This window comes from Canis aureus, chromosome 10, assembly GCF_053574225.1.
Source record: "Canis aureus isolate CA01 chromosome 10, VMU_Caureus_v.1.0, whole genome shotgun sequence".
Classification (NCBI taxonomy): domain Eukaryota; kingdom Metazoa; phylum Chordata; class Mammalia; order Carnivora; family Canidae; genus Canis; species Canis aureus.
Genome location: NC_135620.1, coordinates 70,708,212 through 70,728,384, shown reverse-complemented (window position 1 = coordinate 70,728,384; position 20,173 = coordinate 70,708,212). Strand labels below are relative to the sequence as shown.

Here is a 20,173-nt window from a genome sequence, read left to right as displayed (position 1 = left end):
ATTTCGGTGCGGCCACCATGCTTGGTGTGAACCCTGCACTGCTCTCCATCAAATCTACTTGTCTCAAACAGACAACACCCGAGGACAAAACATAGACCTCAGGCTTCTCTGCAAACCTCCAGAACCCAATTGGTCATAGGGAAGGAGCAGCTGATGTTTGCTGCTTCCAAGGAAGTGAGGACACCGTCCCCAGCCCGGCCCGGGAGATGCTGCACAGCGTAAAGGACCAGGTGGCCAAGAATATGGAACCGCGCAGCCCTCCCGCTGCAGCTGTCCTTGCAGCCTGGTAAGACACCGCTCCAAGTCTGATGTCCCATTTAGCATCGTAGACTTGTGCTTCCAGTTAGTACAGAGGTGACCGGTGGGGTAGTGGCTGCCAAAGGGAGCTTTCGAAGTGACACCCTTTAGGGAAAAGACAGAGCATTTGGCAAAGCAGAGGGAGCGGTCTGTAACCCCTGGGCTGTATAAGTTTCCAAAGCTGATTCAAACCCAGAGCTCTGCTGCCAGGCGGAAAATGGGCTTTTCCCTGCAACAAGCTCTCGAAATTGTTCACAAATTGAGCACTTGGTAGAGCGAGAGGACAAGGCTGGTGACAGAAATAGGTACAGTCCCCCAGAAATAGGTACAGTCCCCCGGGTGGGAAATGTGTGTGTCTCTATTCCCAGGTGCTGTGAGAAGCACAGCCTGTGCCCGGGGCCGGGGAGGCTTGGCTGCTTAGCATCCGAGGCCTCAAAGCTACAATCCGCGCCCCCAGTTTGGGGGGTGGGGTAGAGGAGGAGGGTCAATTATGTGTGGGCGCAGGTCACACTGTAAGAAGAAAACAATGCCCTCCCACCCCCCAACAACAGCCAAAAGGGGGTTGAGGGAGTTGCTTGTCGACGTTGATCAAAACTGAAAGGACAGAAGAAGCCGGAAGCCTCCGCTTCATCCCCTAGAAACCTCGGAGGGTCGCCTTCATTTAATGCGGATGGAAAAGCTGAGGTCCCGACGAGGGAAGGCACGGAGGGAAGGCACGGATTGCCCGCCGAGCTCAGGACAGGACCCGGGGACCCCCCCTCCCCGGGAGGGGAAGCAGCCGAGAAGCGTCTGAGCCTTCGGTTCAGAGGGAGGATGCCTGGGAGGGTGAAGGGCCGTGCATCGAGGCGTCCGCTACCACGGCCACCGGTCCTGGAGGGGACGGACGGCCAGCCCAGGTCCCAGGTCCCAGGACAGGAGCCAGCCACCCCCCCGGGCACGTGCACAGGAGCAGCGTCTGGGTCTCTGGGGACGGAGCACTCTCGCGTACGGGGGCCTGGGCTGGGCCTGGGGAGAATCAGATGAGAGATGCGGTGGGCACAGCCCTTGGAAAAGCAGGGGTCCTGGCCTGGACAGAAAGGGGGGGGTCCTATAAGTCCCTGCTGAGACTGAGAGGCCTCAAGGCATGGTCTCGAAGCTTTCCAGTTCCTCTCCTCTGAAATGGAGACCATAAATATGCATCTGGCGTGAGCTGAAGGTGTAGAAGGAGGCTCAGTAAATGTTAACTCCTGAGTCCTGAGCTAAAGACCCCCATCAGGTGCTCACAGAGGTCATCGGCCCAGACTGGCAAGACTTGGGGCTGCTTTTAGACCCCCCCCTTTGGCTGCCTTCATCCATATGGGGCTTCTGGTGATAACGACCTTCTGGAGTCTGGACCAACCTGCATTAAGGTCGCTTGGCAGACTCACTCCCGGCTCTCCGATGGACCAGACAAAATCTCAGTGGGTCGTGGAACCAAGACACCCTAGGCCTTCTCTTCCTTCTCATCTCAACCTTCCCCGGCCTGTGCCAGTGACGGCGTAGAAGATAGTGGGCAACAGCATGGGTTCTGGAGTCGGGCAGCGCTGAGTTCAAATCCTGCCTCTGCCTCGAATTGGCTGGATAAACTTGGCCAAGTGCCCACATCTCTAAGTCTTCGTTTCCTTTCCTGTAAAACTGCAAAAACAACAAAGACCTATTTTGCAGAGTTGTGAAGCTTAAAAGAGGAGAAGTCATCAAAGCATGGTCGGCCGGCGTTTGTGGTGGTTGCTGCTGGGAATACCAGCCCCGTGAATTCCCCCGGGGAAGGTGGCCAGGTGTGGTGAGTCTTAGTACTTAGTGCTGTGTAGTAGTGGTGTGATCCTGAGCAAGTCACTGAGCCTCCCTGAGCCTCCGTTTCCCTCCTGTAGACAGTAGACATAATGCTCCCCGGATCTCAGAAGGCTTCTGCAAAATCTAAGCAACGGAAATAAAAATGGTTAGAAGCCTCTGTGGCATGACTCCATCCAAGGATGATTATTATTCAGATGTGACTGGACTGCATCTGTAATGCTAAAATGCTTTCATCCCACAATTACCCAACATGTGGGCAGAAAAAGATGAGAATTAGTAATGAGGAAGCTCAGAGGAAATCAAAGAATTTTAAAAACCTTCTAAGGGCGTAAAAACTTCACTTGAAGTAGAGCATCAGAATTTCATTTGAACTGGTTTTGTGTTGCCATCATGCTCTCTCGGCGGAGGTTTTTTGTTTGTTTGGTTGGGGGGTTTTTTTCGTGTTTATTTTCCAAGAACGTTGGTCTTTTTTCTCTCCAGTTACCAAACACTATAAACACAAAAGCTTTAATAAGAACAATCATCCACATGATTTGTCGGAAGCCAAAATAAGAGGTATGAGACAACACCTACGAGGCCACTCTAAAGCACCCTTGGCCATTCCCAGCAATGGGATGAAGAAATCCAGATCCACTTAACAGCATCAGCTCCAGAAGGAGCTGCCTTTTGTAGGTCTTGAAAAGTGGCTGGGAGCAGGACACTCTGCATTCCTTTTGGCCTCTCAACAACCCAAGAAGGTCAACAAATTAGGACTCATTAGCACCATCTTAGTGTGGGCCGAATGGAGTCTCGGAGGAGTGAAGTGACTTGCCCAAGGTCGTACTGCAGATGAACAGGAATGAACACTTGTGTCCCGAAAGGGCTGTCTCCACGGGCCTCCAAGCAGGCGGCCAAGGGTGACCTCCACAAAGTGCCCTCCTCTCCTACTGGAGAGTGAATGTGACTCAGTCTCCCCGGCTCAGCCTCCCCCCACACACAGAGTGGCCCAGCTGACCGCAATCGGAGCTTCTGACACCTGCTCCAGGTGGGCAGGCCTGGCTGTGACTGGAAAGCCAGAAGGTTCCGCCCCACAGTTTCCAGGATCTGACGTATCTGCCCGCTGCTCACCTGCTGAGGGAAAGCTCTCTCCCCAGACTCGTCAGCAGGTTTACGGTAAAGTCAGTCGCCTTCTGTAGCTTCCAGCCCCAGGCTCTGATTAGTCAGGTCCCCTACCGGTTCCCCTTGATTCCGGAATAGAGAGATCCCAGAAATGGGGGAAACCACTGGCATTGTTTGAGCCCCATCAGGCCCTGTATATTGACACTACCAGTACCCCAGACTTCTAAGAGTAGGGGAAAAAAATCCCAGAGACTAATCCAGGGATGGGCAAACTCTTTCTGTAAAGGGCCAAAGATTAAGTATGTCAGGTTTGGTGGATCACATCCAGGCTCTGTAGCTCATTCTTCTTTGCTTTATTTTCTTAAAGCCCACTAAGATCATAAAAATCTTTCTCTCTGAGAGCTACGCGCAAGCAAGCCAGGGGCAGGATTAGGCCCTGAGGCCATGGTCTGCGATCTCTGATTCAGCCAACCCTCCCATTGCACAGATAGAAAAAGTGAGGTCCAAAGAGTGTGTAGTGCATTTGCCCAGGGTCACTCAGTGATAAGGACTGTCACTCATACTCAGATCTGACTCCGGGGCCGCCCTGCCTCTAGAATTAAGAATACTCTATTTTATTCAATTTCTTCAAAAATCTGTTTAATCTCTAGTTTTTAACCCAAATACTTGATTAATTGCATTTTTGATATTTAATAGTACAAATGTGGTACATGAATGCAATAGGAGAAAAAAATGTTATTTAGAATCTAAACTAGCTGTGGTTGTTTCTGCCTCCCAAAGGCGAGTAAAAACATTCCCATCAGGGGCGCCTGCGAGGCTCAGTTGGTTCAGTGTCTGCCTTCGGACCAGGTCCTGGGATGGAGCCTTGCATCCGGCTCCCTGCTCAGTGGGGAGCCTGCTTCTTCCTCTGCCCCTACCCCTGCTGGTTCTCTCTCTCTCTCTCTCTCTCTCTCTCTCTCTCGCTTGTTTGCAAATAAATAAAACCTTAAAAAAAAAAAACATTCCTATCAGAGGAAAGATACATCTGTGCAGTGCCCTCTTCTCTGGCAGAGCTGGGAAGAAGAGAGAAAGGACAGACATACATTTTGAGGCCCGTCTTGGTTCTCTTGCAGTAGTGAAAAGGTGGTGTAAGGGGTATTGAGGAAGACTGCCATTGCTCTGCTTTGTGCAAAGGGACACCCCCCCCCCAGACCTAAATTGCTTTACTTAATAAAAGAAGGAGAATTGGGGGATCGAGGGTGGAGTTTCCAAGATTGGGAACAGAGAGGGAGTTAGAGGAGAAACAGGGTGGCAGAGGGACATGAGGATGCGGCGCAGACGGAGTGCCAAGACGAGGAATGTCGGACGTCAGCATTAAGGGGTTTGCATTCATAGGACCTACTGCGCCCTTCACGTCCCTGGACCCCCTCCTAGAGTGTGCTGCGGACCAAAGCCCTCCTCGCACGGGCATCTCTGTGGTCGTCTTTTGAGCAGATTGAAGAGGGGCCAGGGACAGCGGGTGGCCTAGGTCGGCTTCCCCCACAGAGGCAGTCCGAGGACGGAGGGAAAAAACCCAGCAGAGCGAATCTCAGGAGACGTGGCCAGGACAGTACAAGCCTGTCCCCACCGCAGAATCGTGTGCTCCGCATCCTTCCCGGCTCCTGCTGCTGTCAGAACCCCCGGCCTGTGGGGACGACCAAGTGCCCGACCCTATTCAACATCTTCAACGTCCTGCTTCCCCCCGCAGCCAGAAAGGGCCACAAGGACTGGCCACGAGGTATAGTCCCGGTCGGTAGGCTAGCGCAGAAGAGGCCTTGCAGGGCCCCGGGAGAGCAGGTCTTTCCTGATCAGAAGGAGCGGCCCGGCCAGCAGCACCACGATCGGTTTTTCTTCCGTCTCTGACCCAGTCCGGCAGAGCCCTGGGGCGGGGGCCATGGGGCGGCCGGCAGGACTCTGCGGGGTGAAACGGGCCTGTGCCCGCGCGACTTGCGCAGCAGCCACCACCCTCCTGACACGCTGCCAGCGTGACTGACGAACCAAATCCTTTTCCGTTTTTATTTTTAGTGACTTTTGATTGACCTAAATTTCAGGCTGCCGGCAGCTAGGGGCTACCTTGTTAGACAGCGAGGCTAAAATCTCTGACCCCAATTAGGAGCCACTTAACCCCACACTCGTTATGTAGGAAAAATAAATCCCTGATTTTTTAGGTCACTATAAATGGAGTTTTCTGGTACCTGCTGCTAAATGCATCCTGACAGTCCCAGGGAGCCCCAGAGCTCCCACTGCCGAGGGGATCATGTGCAAGCAATCAACTCGATTTTTATTTGCATCTCAAAGGACACCAGCTGGTATCAGGGTAGGAGAATGACCCAAACAGAAGGGAAGGATGGAATGGAGCCCTCCCCTCCTTCCCTCGGGATCTCTATTCCACCAAGACCACGAAGGCCTAAACAGCCAAGGTTGGGGAAAGCTGGCAGCCGGGGATCAAAATGCAGTATAGGGATGCCTGCAGGGCTCAGCGGTTGAGCATCTGCCTTTGGCTCAAGGCGTGATCCCAGAGTCCTGGGATCGAGTCCCACATCGGGCTCCCTGCATGGAGCCTGCTTCTCCCTCTGCCTGTCTCTGGCCCTCTCTGTGTCTCTCATGAATAAAAAAAAAAAGAAAATAAAAGAAAAGAAAGGAAAGGAAAGGAAAGGAAAGGAAAGGAAAGGAAAGGAAAGGAAAGGAAAGGAAAGGAAAGGAAAGGAAGGAAAAGAAGAAAAGAAAAGAAAAAAGAAAAGAAAAGAAAAGAAAAGAAAAGAAAAGAAAAGAAAAGAAAGAAAAAAAAGAAAAAAGAAAAGAAAAGAAAGAAAAAAAAGAAAAGAAAAAAAGAAAAGAAAAGAAAAGAAAAGAAAGAAAAGAAGAGAAAAGAAAAGAAAAGAAAAGAAAAGAAAAGAAAAGAAAAGAAAAGAAAAGAAAAGAAAAGAAAAGAAAAGAAAAGAAAAGAAACGCAGTGTAGAGGCAGAGGTCCAGGAAGGCCGCTGGGTGCTGGCTTGGCTCCTTCCCTGGCTACACTCACCTGGGGCAAGTCACTTCCTCTCTCTGAAGCTCGTATGCCTCGTGTGTAAAGTGGAAGACAACCAAGCTCTTCACGCCTAGCTCAAAGCAATAACTCGTAGGGCCCAACCTAGAGTAGCTGGAAATACAGTTCATACGCAGGAAAGTGCTAGTGAGGAATTCCACCGAAGAACATTCCTGGAAGTCCCAGCACCTAGCCTGAGACACACAGGAGCACCTGACAGCCTGGTCCGGTTTGCTCTCCAGGCTCAGATTCCATCTTTATTTTATTTATTTATTTATTTATTTATTTATTTATTTATTTATTTATTTTTAGATTCCATCTTGAAGTTGTAGAGCATTTCATCCACCCACCTTACTAAGGGCCAGATAGGGGACATGGGGTGGCCAGGAGCTGGAGAGGTCCAATTCTCATAAACCAAGCCCTTGGAGGGACCACATCAAGGACGTACCTAGAATGACGGTAGGATCAGTATCCATCAACAGGTGCGACCTACCTGAATCCTTATCACTGCCCCGTGGGAGGGACTTACAGTAGCCGCCCCCCCCCCAATCGCAATAGGTCGGATCCGAACACAGAGCAAGTAGGGGATTAGCAAGGCTCCCAGGATAGCTTCGAAGTGGGGAGCTAGCAAGAACAGATCCCCACAAAGAGATCCGTGTGGTAGTTAGCTCTGGATTGTTTCAGGACAGTCCCCTTGTAAAGAGGTATCATCATGACTCTCATAGAAATATGAACTCTGGGGCCCCTGGGTGGCTCAGTGGTTGAGCATCTGCCTTGGGCTCAGGTCGTGATCCCAGGGTCCTGGGATCGAGTCCCACGTCGGGCTCCCCGCATGGAGCCTGCTTCTCCCTCTGCCTGTGTCTCTGTCTCTGCCTCTCTCTGCGTCTCTCATGAATAAATAAATTAAATAATTGGGAAAAAAAAGAAATATGACATCAACAGGTAGCAAAAATCCTGTTTAGCTCATTAGTTTGTGATGGAACCAGCTGGTTCATAGAATCACATGTACACACACAAGGAGAAATGCTGCAGGAAATCACAAAAAGACACACAACTGGCTTATTCCACAGGGGGTGTGGTGAACCAACTGTATTTCCACGGGGCGAGGGCAGCCGGTGGGGTGGGGGTGGGGGTGGGGGGATCATTTGTATATCCCTGGACAAGAACCTTCCGTATCGCCCTTGTACCTACAACTTGCAGGGTTTTCAAACAGTTCAAAGGCAGTGAAAGTCCCAGAGGCCTCACAGAGATACCTCGCTTTCCACTGAAGACACCCAGTCATCTTTTCGGGCCAGGGCAGCGTCACACAGCATCGGCCCCACAGCGTCAAGGCTGTACCTCCCATAGGTGTCGGTGGCATCACCCCTCACACTGGATGCCACCGCTCCAGGAAATTGAGGCTGCTCGGGAGCTGGGGAGGGGATGGAAGCACTAGGGCTGTGCGCCTTAGGACTCTCCAGCTCAAAGAGCCCGAATGCTGAAGACTTTATCTTGCAGAAGCAGAAACTGAGGCCCGGCGAGGAAGGGGTTTTTCCCCAAAGGCAGAGCAGAGCCGGGCACTTTTGAAGGCAGAGAGGCGAGAAAGGAGATCCCAAGGGGCTACTCGGTCCCCTGGCCTCAGGACAGTGACCCGGGAGCCCGACCCCTTCCTGTCCCTCCCGGTTCTTTCCCTCCCGGAATCGTCTTTGCAGAAGGGGGTGGGGGTAATAACACCTCCCTCCCTGAGCTGTGGGATGCGAGGGTGAAATGGTATGATTTGGATAAAGTGCCTCCTAGCAGGTGCTCCACTGAAGTCACTTCCCTTCGCCCTCCTGAGTGGCCCTGTGACCCCAGGGCAGTGACAGGGGTCATTCTGCTTTCACTCCCCCAACGGGTTGCAACAAAACAGAAAGACCGCAGCTTCTCGCCCAGGATGAGTCACCCGCCCCTTCTGGCCCAGATTCAACTCGACTGGCACGGCCTCGGGCTACCACCGCATTTCCTGTGCCAGGCTGGCCCATTAAGATCCATTTTGAGGAAAACACACAAAAAAAGAAGCAAGTGCACAAAAAATTAAGTGTACAGGGCCTCCCGCCTGGAGGGGCCCCGGAGTGGGGCTCAGACGGTGGGTGGTGGAGACAGCCAGGCAGGCAGCGGTGGGAACGGGGGGCACCCAGAGCCCCGGGGAGCCGCCCCCCTGGCCCAGGGAAGCCGCAAACAGAGACACCGAGTTTGTTTCCCAGCAGGGTGAAGCCGGCATGACCTTCAAACAGCCCGCAGGGCAGGGCTCTGCGCGTCTTCTGGGTCCTGGTATGACTGAGCACCCGTCACATAACCCTATTGTGAGCAACCGGGTCTCGGTTCTCTGCCACAGTCTCAATTTCGGGGCATCCCTAATTTCCCTCCGCAGGGGCCCCAGGCTAGAAAGTGGTGGGGTTTTGTTTTGCTTTTTTCCGACACGCATCCTCGCCTCCAATGGGCAACGGGGCCTTTCCCCTTCTCTGGGAGGACGAGCGGACAAGGGCATCGAGGTCGGACAGGAAAAGACCCCGAAGCTTCGGGACCCAGCCCGCGGACTCCCGCGGGGTCAACTGGAAAAGCCACCGCAGGCCCAATCCCGGTGCCTCCAGGACTGATGAGGACGCAGGCCCGGGAGGAAGACACTCCGGGGTCCGCAGAGCAGCGACTCGTCCCAGGCACTTGAGAAAAACCGACCCTCTTTTGCCAGATGAGGAAGCAGGACACGCAGCTAAGCCGGGACTAGAAGCCACGTCTTCCAGCACAGACGTCGGCCGTAGCGGTGGGGATCTGAGGTCAGAGGAGGGAAAAGCATCAGCCCGGGCACAGCAGGTGACCAGCAGAGCTGGGATGGGATCCTGGGGGGGGGGAGGGGGTGGCCCAGGGCAAAGCTCTTCTCACTCCACCACCTGGCACCTTGCCTTGGAGATCTCCAGCCACAGAAGTTCCATCTGTGGCCCCACAGGCAGCTCTTCGCAGCTCAAGGATGGCAAAGAGGTTTCCTCTCTATTTCTCCTCGAGGGTGGGTGGGCAGTGGTTGCGTGGATCTCCTTGTCGAGAAGACCTTGGGTGAACGTGAGCTCGCCAGGGCAGAGGGCCTTGCTGGGCCGGGTCGGCCATGGGTATCGGAGGCAGACCGGCCACTCTCGACTCCCAGATGCCATTTTCACTCCCTTTTCTCCCACGATGAAGGGCATTCCCGTGGGCAGACCATGGAAGTGGCAGGAGCAGTCCAATCTAGAGCTTGGTCTACTCCTTGAGGTTGACAATAAGACAAGTGGACTTCCGACTCCTGAGATCTGCCATCTTGAGAGAATTCCAATCTCTCTTGGAAAAATCAAAGTTCATCACTGGAGTCCACTGCTATGCTGGGACGTGAACGGCTCCCCCAGTGCTTCCCACCATGGGAATTTAACACACTTCTCCATTGGGGGGTGGATGACTGCTCCCGATTCCTCCTGGCCCTGTAATTATTATTAGGCCGACGTATTCTTTTTGTCTTGTGACTTGACACTACCCCTGAGTAGAAAAGGGAAAGTATGCAACAGAGCCCGTCAACTCCGGACTTGGCCGTAAGACTTGTTTTAGCCGATGGGACATGGGTGGAAGTGACAGGGTGTCTGTTCTGGAAAGCCACCTTAGGAGGCACCTTGCGCTTCTGCTCACTTCTTTTCAACTCCTGCTGTTTGCCACGATAAGAGTTTCCCCCAAGTAGTTTCTGCCCTCATTCAGTTCATGTCCCTAAAACAAAGACATGGGAAACAGACCCAAAGGGACTCCTTTCCTATTGTTAGCACTGTTGATCCAACAAGCTAAACCCAGTAGAGCCACGTGAACTGACTGCAAATCTGTAAGAAAAATACATGCTATGAGCACCTGGGTGGCTCAGTGGGTTTGGCGTCTGCCTTTGGCTCAGGTCATGATCTCAGGGTCCGGGGATCAAGCCCGAGATTGGGCTCTCTGCTCAGTGGGGACCCTGCTTCTCTCTCTCTCCCTCTGCCCTGCCCCCTTCTTGTGTGCTCCCTCTCTCTCTCTCTCCCTCTCTCTCTCTCTCAAATAAATAAATAAAATCTTTTTTAAAAAAAAAGAGAGAGAAATACGTGTTATTACAAGCCACTGGTGGGGGGAGGGTATTTACTCTGCAGCCTTATCAAGCAAAAATAATAATAAAACACAGACTGTTCTGTAGGTTATTTCATCCAAAACAATCTTGAAATTTAATCCATATTCTTGTATCACGTAATACAGAAAAATGGCCCCATTTTAATAATTTATATAGATTGTGAATTGACACCATGGCATCTAGCTTGCACATCGGTCTCTCATGTAAGAAAGGGTTCAAGCTTCCCTTGCAGCAGCAGAATGCTTTGCACACAATCTTACATGTGTCCCCAACCTGAAGTTGATCAGAATTTGAGCTGCTTCCAGCTTGCTGCTCTGGGGGACCCTGTGCGGGAGCCACGGCCCTTGCGGTTCGGCCTCTGTCTGGTCCCCTGGGCTGATAGCTACACGGGGCGCGGTTCTGGTCATGGGGACACTGAAGGCTAAAGAAGGAGAAGGGATTCTCTGCGGAGAATGAGAAGGCCATGCGAGGCTAGGGTCCCTGAAGACTCCCTCCAAACCAATACCCTGGAGGCAGTCATGTTCATCCTGTTTAGAAGAACACAAAATACAGCGGAGAAATCATTCCGAACCGTGGTCTAGAGGCAAACCCAATCGTGGCTGCTGTCGGCAAGTGAGGCCAGCCTGTTGCTTCTCTCCGAAGAAGTGAGAGACTCCAGATGCCAAGTTGCGGCTCCAGAAATCAGCAGGTGCCTCTCCTGTACTCGAAGGCATCATTCCGCCCACAGGCTCCACTGTCCCACGTGAATCAGAGTGACAGGACCGGAGTCCCCGGGCCACACTCCTCCTGAGATCCATTTGCCCTCTGATCAGGGGAGATTTGAGGGCCCCCCGCCCCCCGGGAGCTCGTCCATCTCACACCTGTCGGTGCCAGATGCTAACACCTTCAACCTCTTTCCCGCCCTGACTTCATAATAACGTGGGATCGCACACCAGGCACCGAGGCAAAGAAGGCATCCCTGCGATATTCCAGGGCCAGCCACGGAAGAGAGGGCTGGGAAGCCTGAGACAGAATGAGACAGGCCCCGGATCCACGTAACAAACTCACAGGGGTCGGGCTGAGTGTGCTCAGGTGGCGAGCGCAGGAAACGGCTCCCCGTCCACGTTCCCCTGGGGCAACATTATATGACATTGTTTTCTCTCTCTCTGAAAGCAGAGGGAGACAAATTACGTCTTGAATTAGGGCTTCTAGGAACTGGCAAGTCACCGTTTAAAGGGACATGAGCTGTGTAGGAGGGAGGAAAGTGAGCTGACACCATGTGCAGCGAACCAAGATGAGGATCCCATGTTCCAGGTGGTCCTCTGACGCTCCTGCAGGCGAGTCTCGTTCCCCTTCCAGGCCTCAGCGTTCCCCAGAATTTAAGGGTGGGGAAGGATCAGAAACACCCAGCTCAGGCATTCCGAATTCAGCTCCCCAGAAATTGCCCTGCTTTGGTGCCCTTACCCTGGACCCTCAAAAACCAGCAGGATCTGCAGGTGTCAAGGCGTTGGACCTGATTTTGTTTGTGTTTAAACCAACAGCAAACAAAGCATTTACTTGGTGTTGAAGATTCAAGAAAACTGCCAGAACCGCCTCTATGACAGAAGGAAAATGGCCAAGTGTGTTCATCTCCAACGCCATCGAAACAAATTTTCCCCCGACTTTGAGGAAAGCATGGTCACGCTTTAACTGCTAACTCGCTTGCATCAACTATTATGAAACTTAAAATCGTTAATTTTCACATTAACGATGTTTGGCTTTAATTCCCACACTAACCATCATGTTGTGACTTTGATTTCTCCTCCAGCCATCATTTTATGACTTACACAAATATTTAAGCATTACTGTGAAAGTAGTTAAAACTGATGATCAAGGATCCTTAATACATTGCGTAGAAAACGAAATTACCAAAGTCATTAGCAGCCGGGGAATGTTCATCTTCTTGAAGAATATATTATCAGGGGGCGCCTGGGTGGCTCAGTCAACTGAGCGTCCAACTCCATGTCGGCTCTGGTCGTGATCTCAGGGTTGTGAGATGGAGCCCTGCCTCAGGCTCTGGTGCTGGGCCCCTCTCCCTCTGTTCCTCCCCTTGCCCCCACCTCAAATAAATAAATAAATATTTTTTTAAAAGAAGAGAACATATATTATCAGGAGTTCAAATATGCAAACTGAGAGAAAATGTATTTTTTTGTAGCCTCCTCTCCTGCTGACAAGTACTGAGATACTTAGCAATCGCCCAAGGGAAGCTCATATTTGTGGTGTTATTTTTTTCTGACTTGGCAGAGGCAGCACTGAAACCCAGGTCCCTTGCTTCCCAGTTCAGTTCTCAGGCCACAGCACAACTGTCTTCATGTTATGAATTAGTTCTCTCTGAAAAGGCTTCTTGTCTCCAAAATAGGACTCTTCCCAACCACGAGGTAAAGCTTGTGAAGCCTTTCGTAATGACTCACGCAGAAGCAAAGATTCCCCAGCACAGAAGCAAGTCATAATATAAACACCCCACAGCCCGGGGCTGTGACAAAGCTCCAGCCCCTGTGCGCCATGGGCAGTCCCCAAACCAAGATGGCCCCAGGGCGGCTAACCCCAGGGAGCACTAGAAACTCAGGAAAATGCCCTCTAGTGCCTCCTTTGCCCTCATCACGGACGTAGTGAATAGAACTTCCTCCCACCGTCTGTCTTTTTTTCCCTCTTTCCGTCCATCCCTCTATCCCTTCCATTGTCCATCTGCTGTAGATTGGATCCACTAAGGCCCCAAGTCTCATCCCTTCCTACGCTCATACGTTTGCCACGTAACAGTGAAGTGCTCTCCCGCTCTGTCTTTGGGTCCTACCCTGAGACTTGCTTTGGCCAGTGGGATGCTCACAGACACGTCACGTGCAGAAGCAAGAAAAATTACCTGCATGTTTGTACTCAATTATTTGTGGTCTCTTCCATAAGTGGGGGCTGGCCTGCTGGGATACGAGAGACACATGAAGCCGAGTCAAGTCCCCACAGCTACACAGTCACAGCCGCCCATGATGACCCAGCAGCTGGCCAGCTCCCCAGACGGGCGACCAGCTCAGGCAGTTTCCACAGAGCTGACTAGCTGACAACCTGAGACATGAGTGATAAACAGGCATTGTCATAAGCGACTGAGGTTTTGTGGTTATTTATTACTCAACACGACCGTGGCAATAAATATTTGATACGAGACCCAGCAACGTTTACCAGTGTCTTCTATGTCCTATGCTGACTTGTGAACAATAGAGGAAAATCAGTCATGGCCCTTCCTCTTGGGACTCCAGTTCTGTCCCTGACCCCAGGGACAGAACGTCTTTTTATCTAGGAGGATCTTGTCCCCCCATCCCCTAGCAGAACTCTCAAGGCCTAACTCCTGGCCTCTTAACAACAAGAAAAATGATCTGAAGGCAGAATGAAGTAGCAGAATCTCATTAAGGACAAGGTCCAGGTGCGAATGACAAATAACTTTTTAGGAAATAACGGCTGGGGAGAAAAAAAAAAAAAAAAAAAAAAGGAAATAACCACTGTTAAACACACATGCTTTTATTCTCCCATAAAAAAAAAACCCAGAGGTGGGCATTCCAGGGATTGTTTAACGTTCTGCAAAGCCATCCAGGGTCCTTATCTGGATGCCATCCTCAACGCGCCTTCCACCTCCATAATCTATGATAGCTACTCAAGCTCCAGCTATCACCTGCACATTCCAGCCAGCAAGATAGAGGAAGGACAAAAGAAGGTTTCCAGAGGTCACACAAGACACTACCACTTATATGTCTATTGGCCAGAACTTTGTCTCATGGCCACCTCTACTGCAAAGAAGACCGGCTTTGTAAGCCTAGTCACAAACTGGAGCTTCTATTACGAAGAGGGAAATGGAGGATGGAAATTGGGAAACAACTAGTAGTTTCTACTCTAAGTATAAACAGGTTTTAGATCAGAAAGACCTAGGTCCATATGACAGCTCAACCGGGGGCTCAACCTCTCACCTGGGAAGATGCTTTGCTTCTTCAGGCCTCAGCATCCCGACCTATATATAATGGGATGAGGGAAAGAGTAGGTCCACATGGCCTCTTAGGTCCCTTCTGGCTCTTTCCTTTCCAGGGTCATAGAGTGAAGATCCTGATGAGGTCGGCCTTCCGTCAGATGCTCACAGAGACACACCTGTTTATACCCCCCGGTGACATTTCCTCTTCAGTCTGAAAGCATTTATGGAACTGAAAGGTGAGCATCCAGCACAAACCTGTGTCGGACATAGAGAGAGAGCTACGTGAGCTCTCTCATGGCTGCTCCTCAAGTCATATAGACGTGGCTGTCTTGGGGGCCTAGAAGCTTCTCGGTGCCATAACCCTCAGGCACCCGGTAATGGTCAGAGAACAAAGATCTGATTATGCTGTTCAACTCGTGCCCGGGACCCATTACAAGGGAGCTATGTGACTCAAAAAGATTTGAGAAGGGAGCAGTCAGATATTCAAAATCCAGCCAGGTGACATTTATGTGGCCCTGTATGGAGTGAGAAGAAAGAAAAATATATTTTAATTTACCATCAAATTATATAGCCTATATGTGCACTTTATACAGGGAAGAAACCTTTGCTTAGAGTCTTATTAAGACCTTCTACGAGTGTTATAAAGCCTCACAGTTCTGTGATTTTCTTTCCAAAAAATGCCTAGACCTATGGGATTTGTCTTTATCCACCTGGAAATCATCATTACTGGCTTTGTGGCAGACGTTATTACACTCTGATAAATTAGAGTCATTTCATTTCCAACTCATAAACCCTCTTACTTTGAGATTCAAATATGTATTTATCTCTCCCCTTGGGAGAAAAAAAAAATCAGAATGGCACGGAAATCCAGGGCCAGCAGAATGCTCTGTTGGCTGCAAAATTCATGGCTGCCCTGAATTTCACATGAAATGTCCAAATAACAAGAACAAAACTGGCAACGTTAGGTATGGAATGTCGACCCAGAACTTTGGGTTCAAGGTCTCAAAGAATCCTTTAAAAACTCAAAGAGGTATGATAATCCCATTTTTAGACTTGGAACATTGAAGCTCAGAGAAGCCACACAACACGTCCAAGGTCACACAGCCAACACACAGCTGAGTTGCGATTCGTACAATAGCTGGCACATCGTTAAGACTCATAAATGTTACTATTATGCTGACTCCCCGTGAAATGATTCTTGCCTATTTGGGCTAGGTGGTCGCGAGGTGGGCTCGACCCCATGCCATGCTGACTGCCGTGGGAGAAGCCCATACACTCTCCTGCGGGGTTCCAGCCCCCCAACCAGAACCAGAGGATTTGTCTCATATGTTGCTGGTTTCTGAGATTGTTGCATTTCACTTTTTAGGGTTTCATCAGAACAGTCTTAAGAAATCATCTCTTCCATATCCCCAGGGAGCTAAGAATCTACTGTCTTGGAAATCAGTTATAAGGCCAAGTGAAGAACTTGAAAAGGGTGGAACCTCTCGGTGGCCTCAAACCTTCCTTCACAAAGAGCAGCTTCTCATTTATCCCCGGAGACCACGGATGAAGCACATTCGGGTGGTCAGATGTTCGAGATGGAAAAGTTGCTGCATGTTACATACGGATGCACCGTCACTGCTAGTACCTATTAGCAGACAGAGAAAACCCTGGAAGAATGGATGTAGATACACCAGTAGATAAATCTACTGACTTGGAAACCTTGAATCTCCTTCTTGATTATTTTGAAAAAAAAAAAAATTTTCTGCAACACTTGGTGTTTGCCTTATAACACAGTGCTCTTCTGTCCCCCTGTCGCTTACCACCATGCGAGCGTATGTTTTCTTACATCCCCTCTGTTTACATCTTTCAAGCAGCAAGGCAGCAATATATAGAGATTCTTACTCAAATCCAGTTATATTTATGCACCATCCCCCGGGTATATATGGCGCTGCACATATATGGGATCTGTGTGTACCATATGGAGATACAATAAATGGCCTGGCCATTCAGAGGCCAAAAGTTTGTCCACTTATCATTCAATCTCGTTACGCCATCCCCTCTGGGTCAGGTAAAGTGATGGAGCCTCGTGAGCATAAAAGCTCACAAAGGCAGCACAGCGATGTGGGTGGCCACATCTCCAGAGCCGGCCTGGTGTGACATCAGGGAAAGCACAGGTGTCCCTCCAAAACACACCATGCGGTGCAACAAGCAACTTGATGCACACGGTTCTTCTCGCCCTAGGCAAGGTGGGAATTGTAGGTGCCATTTTAGACATGAGCAAATGAGACCCAGAGAAGGGAAGTGATTTGCCCTGAGTGGGAAGAGCAGAAGTGTGACTCCACCTAAGGCTGAGTAATCTTCGGAGCCATGGACCTCCCGGATGACTTGGTGTTAAGGGGAAAACATTCTTGGGAGGAATGGGGGAAGCCCACATTTTGCCTCTGCATGGCATGCGGCCCTACACTACCCAGGGCTCCTCTGTGTCTACCCACTCTCCTAAAAGGGGAGGGAGGAAGAGTATAACTCAGAGCCAAGCAGGATTGCCCACCAGAGTTCCTGAGAAATGACCTGCCACTGTCGCGTGGCGCCTCAGGTGACAGAGAGCGGCCAGGGGCATGCATCCCCTCTTCGGAAGCGCGGGCCCCTCAGCTGCGGCCCCAAAAGGCTCAGAACGAAGCCCTCTGTCTCTGCACCATGGTAAATCATGCCACTGTGAAGTTTCAGTGTAACAAAGAGGTGATTCAAGTATGACTCAGAGCAACCATAGAATTTCAGAGATGTTCTCCTGGACCACAGCAAGTACAGTGATGCGAGCTCCGTCTTCCTGCTCCAGCCTTTGTACTTGGTGTCAGATCTGAGTAATAAGTGATATATTAAATGACTGGTGACAGTCCTAACCCTTCCTTCCTCCCCACCCCCACCACACTCAGAAGCCAGCCAGTGTGACAAAATTTCAATACCAAAACCTCCACCGAGAACAGTGAAACTTGTCTTCTCTTCATTTTCCCACAAGTCTCAAATTGATACTGGAAATTTTTTTTCTTTGTCTCCAGCGTAATCGAAAAATGTGTTTTTATTTAGAAGCAATCCAAAAGTCAAACCTATTTTTAGAATGTGAATTTACAGAGGATTTTTCCAAAGGGTTCTTAAGTATCGATTGTGTAAGAGCTACAAAAGGGTTTTATTTGTGACAATCGCCCTGGAGCTTTGAAGGGCGCCCAGGGGTTAGGATTCCTGGAAATTGAGAGGCCTAAATCCTTTGAAAGAATAAACCAAATTTCCAGCTCAAACAGTATGGACAAGAGATGAGTTCACGTTCAAAACAATGCTCTTCCACAAGCTTTGTAGAGGGGAACATGAGTGCATCCCATCACGTTTATTATGTAGGTCACACAACGAATCAGCAACTGCTTGCAGGCCATACAGAATGGGGATCACCTAAGAGTGGAGATCTCTCCCTTCGTGTAAGTGGATGGACTACAAAGGTATGATTTCTCTTAAATGTGGAAACTAAAAAAACCCAACAAACTAAACCAGCTCATGGGTACAAAGAACAGATTGGTGCTGGGAGTTTGTGAAATGGGTGGGGGGAGTCCAAAGACACAGACTTCCAGTTATAAAATAAATAAGTCATGTACGGCATGGTTATTATAGTCAATAACACTGTATTGTATATTTGGAAGTTGCTAAGAGAATACATCCTACATCTTAAAAGCTCTCATCACAAAACAAAAACAAAAACAAAAAAAACTTGCAACTACTCAGGGTGACAGGTGGTAACTAGACTTACTGCAGCAATCATTTCACAATGTACACTACTATCAAATCATGAGGTTGTACACCTGAAACTAATACAGCGCTTCTTGTCGATTATATCTCCATAAAAATAAATACGAATAAAAGTGTAAGGACTAAAAAGGGATTCTCTCTCCCATAATGGGATTTAGTGCTACATAATATCATGCCCATGCTCAATCTCACATCATTCTACTCCCCACCCAGGGACTGGGCTGCACACCTCGGGAAAATGTAGTAGTGATGCCCACACCTAGCAAACATCCTGAGGTCTCTGAATGATCAGAGCTCTCATTCAAACAGAAGTAGACTTAAGGGCACCTGGGGGGCTCAGTTGGTTAAGCATCTGCCTTCAGCTCAGGTCATGATCTCAGGGTCCTGGGATCGAGTCCCATGTCAGGCTCCTCACTCCGCAGGGAGCCTGTTTCTCCCTCTCCCTCTGCCTGCCCCTTCCTCTGCTTGTGCGCGCACTCTCTCTCTCTAATAAATAAATAAAATATTTATTTTAAAAAAGAAGTAAACTTGAAAGAAAGTGGAGTGAGCAATCTATCTTTCCTCTCATGTAGACAGTACTTTGTGTCTGTAAAGAGAATTTGTGCCCCGTGTCTCACTTAACCACAGCTGTTTGCCAACCACCCTAAAACAGTCACTTATGATCATCATGTGTGAGTTGCATGGGAGTTGACTCATCTCAGCTGGGCTTAGCTAGGGTGCTCATCTGGAGTGACCCTGATCTGTCTCTCATCCTCTTCCTGAACTAATGGGCTAATGGGGTCATGTTCTTTTGTGTCAACGGCAGGAGCAGAAGTGGCTTGAAATTCTAATACAATCCTTTTTGCCCATAAACCATGGACCAAAACGAGTCACTTAGTCAAGTCCAAAATCAGAAACAAGGAAATATACTCTGCCCGTGTCGGTGCCGTGGCAAAGGTACAACCATGGACAGAAGTAACTCTTAAAACTCAATCCAACTTTCAAATGGGCAAAGGAATCGACATTCCTCCAAACAAGATATACAAGTGGCTAATATATACGCGGAAAGATGCTCAACATCATCCGTCATTAGGAAAACACAAATCAAGCCATAGTGAGATGCTACTTCATACCCGCTGGGATGGCTAAAATAGAACACAGATAACAGCAAGTGTTGCCAAGAGCGTCAAGTGAACGGAACCCTCAGACATTGCTGGAAGCTCTGCAAAACAGCACTGCCACTCTGAAAACAGGTGGGCAATGTCTCAAAGTGCTAAACATAGAGTTACCATTGACTCAGCAATTTTACTTCCAGGTATATATAAAATATATATTATTATTATATATTATATATTATATAATATAAAATATACATTATATAATTATATATAATTGGCATTATAATATATAATATATATAATATATATAATTGGTATTATATAATTATATATATAACTATATATATATATAATTGGCATGCGATCGGTTTTAATCTCCAAGAAAACCGATCACATGCAAATTGAAAGACTTACAAGCATTCATAGTGATATTCCACAGCCCAAAAGTGGAAACAACTCAAATGTCCATCAACAGGTGAACAGATAAAATAGGATATGTTCATATAAAGGGAACATTATTTGAAAAAAGAAATGAAACCGAGATGGATGAACCCTGAAAAGGGTTATGATGAGTGAAAGAAACCAGACACAAAAGACTACATACTGTAGGGTTCCATTTCTATGAAACGTCCAGAACAAGCAGCTCCGTAGAGACAGAAAGTAGGTTCGTAGTTGCCAGGGGCTGGAAGGAAGGGGAACAGAGAGTGGCTGCTAATGGGTATGGAGTTCCTTTTGGGGTAATTTAGGAATCAGACCGTGGTGATAGTGGCATGACCTTTTGAATGTACGAAAAACTGAATTTTCCAGAAGTGTGAATTTTGTGGTATATGATTTATATCTCAATGAAGCTATCATTTTAAAAATGAATTTTTTAAAGAATCCAATTAGAAAATGGGCAAAAGGCACAAAGAGACATTGTACCAAAGAAGACGCGTGGGTAACTAATAAGCATAGTAAAAGATACCCCACATCATTAG

General features: G+C 49.1%; 1 long non-coding RNA gene across 10 annotated transcripts in view; it reads right to left on the bottom strand.

The window, feature by feature from the left end:
- LOC144322722 (uncharacterized) overlaps nucleotides 1-20,173 on the bottom strand; it is a 106,352-nt gene that overhangs the window by 82,328 nt on the left and 3,851 nt on the right. For 4 of the 10 annotated variants that reach the window (XR_013388352.1, XR_013388354.1, XR_013388353.1 and 1 more), the window contains exons 2-3: nucleotides 14,330-14,843; nucleotides 13,240-13,436 (exon numbers count right to left, since the gene is read on the bottom strand). This is a non-coding gene — a long non-coding RNA (uncharacterized LOC144322722). The other 6 variants (XR_013388357.1, XR_013388359.1, XR_013388355.1 and 3 more) reach the window with 6 other exon arrangements.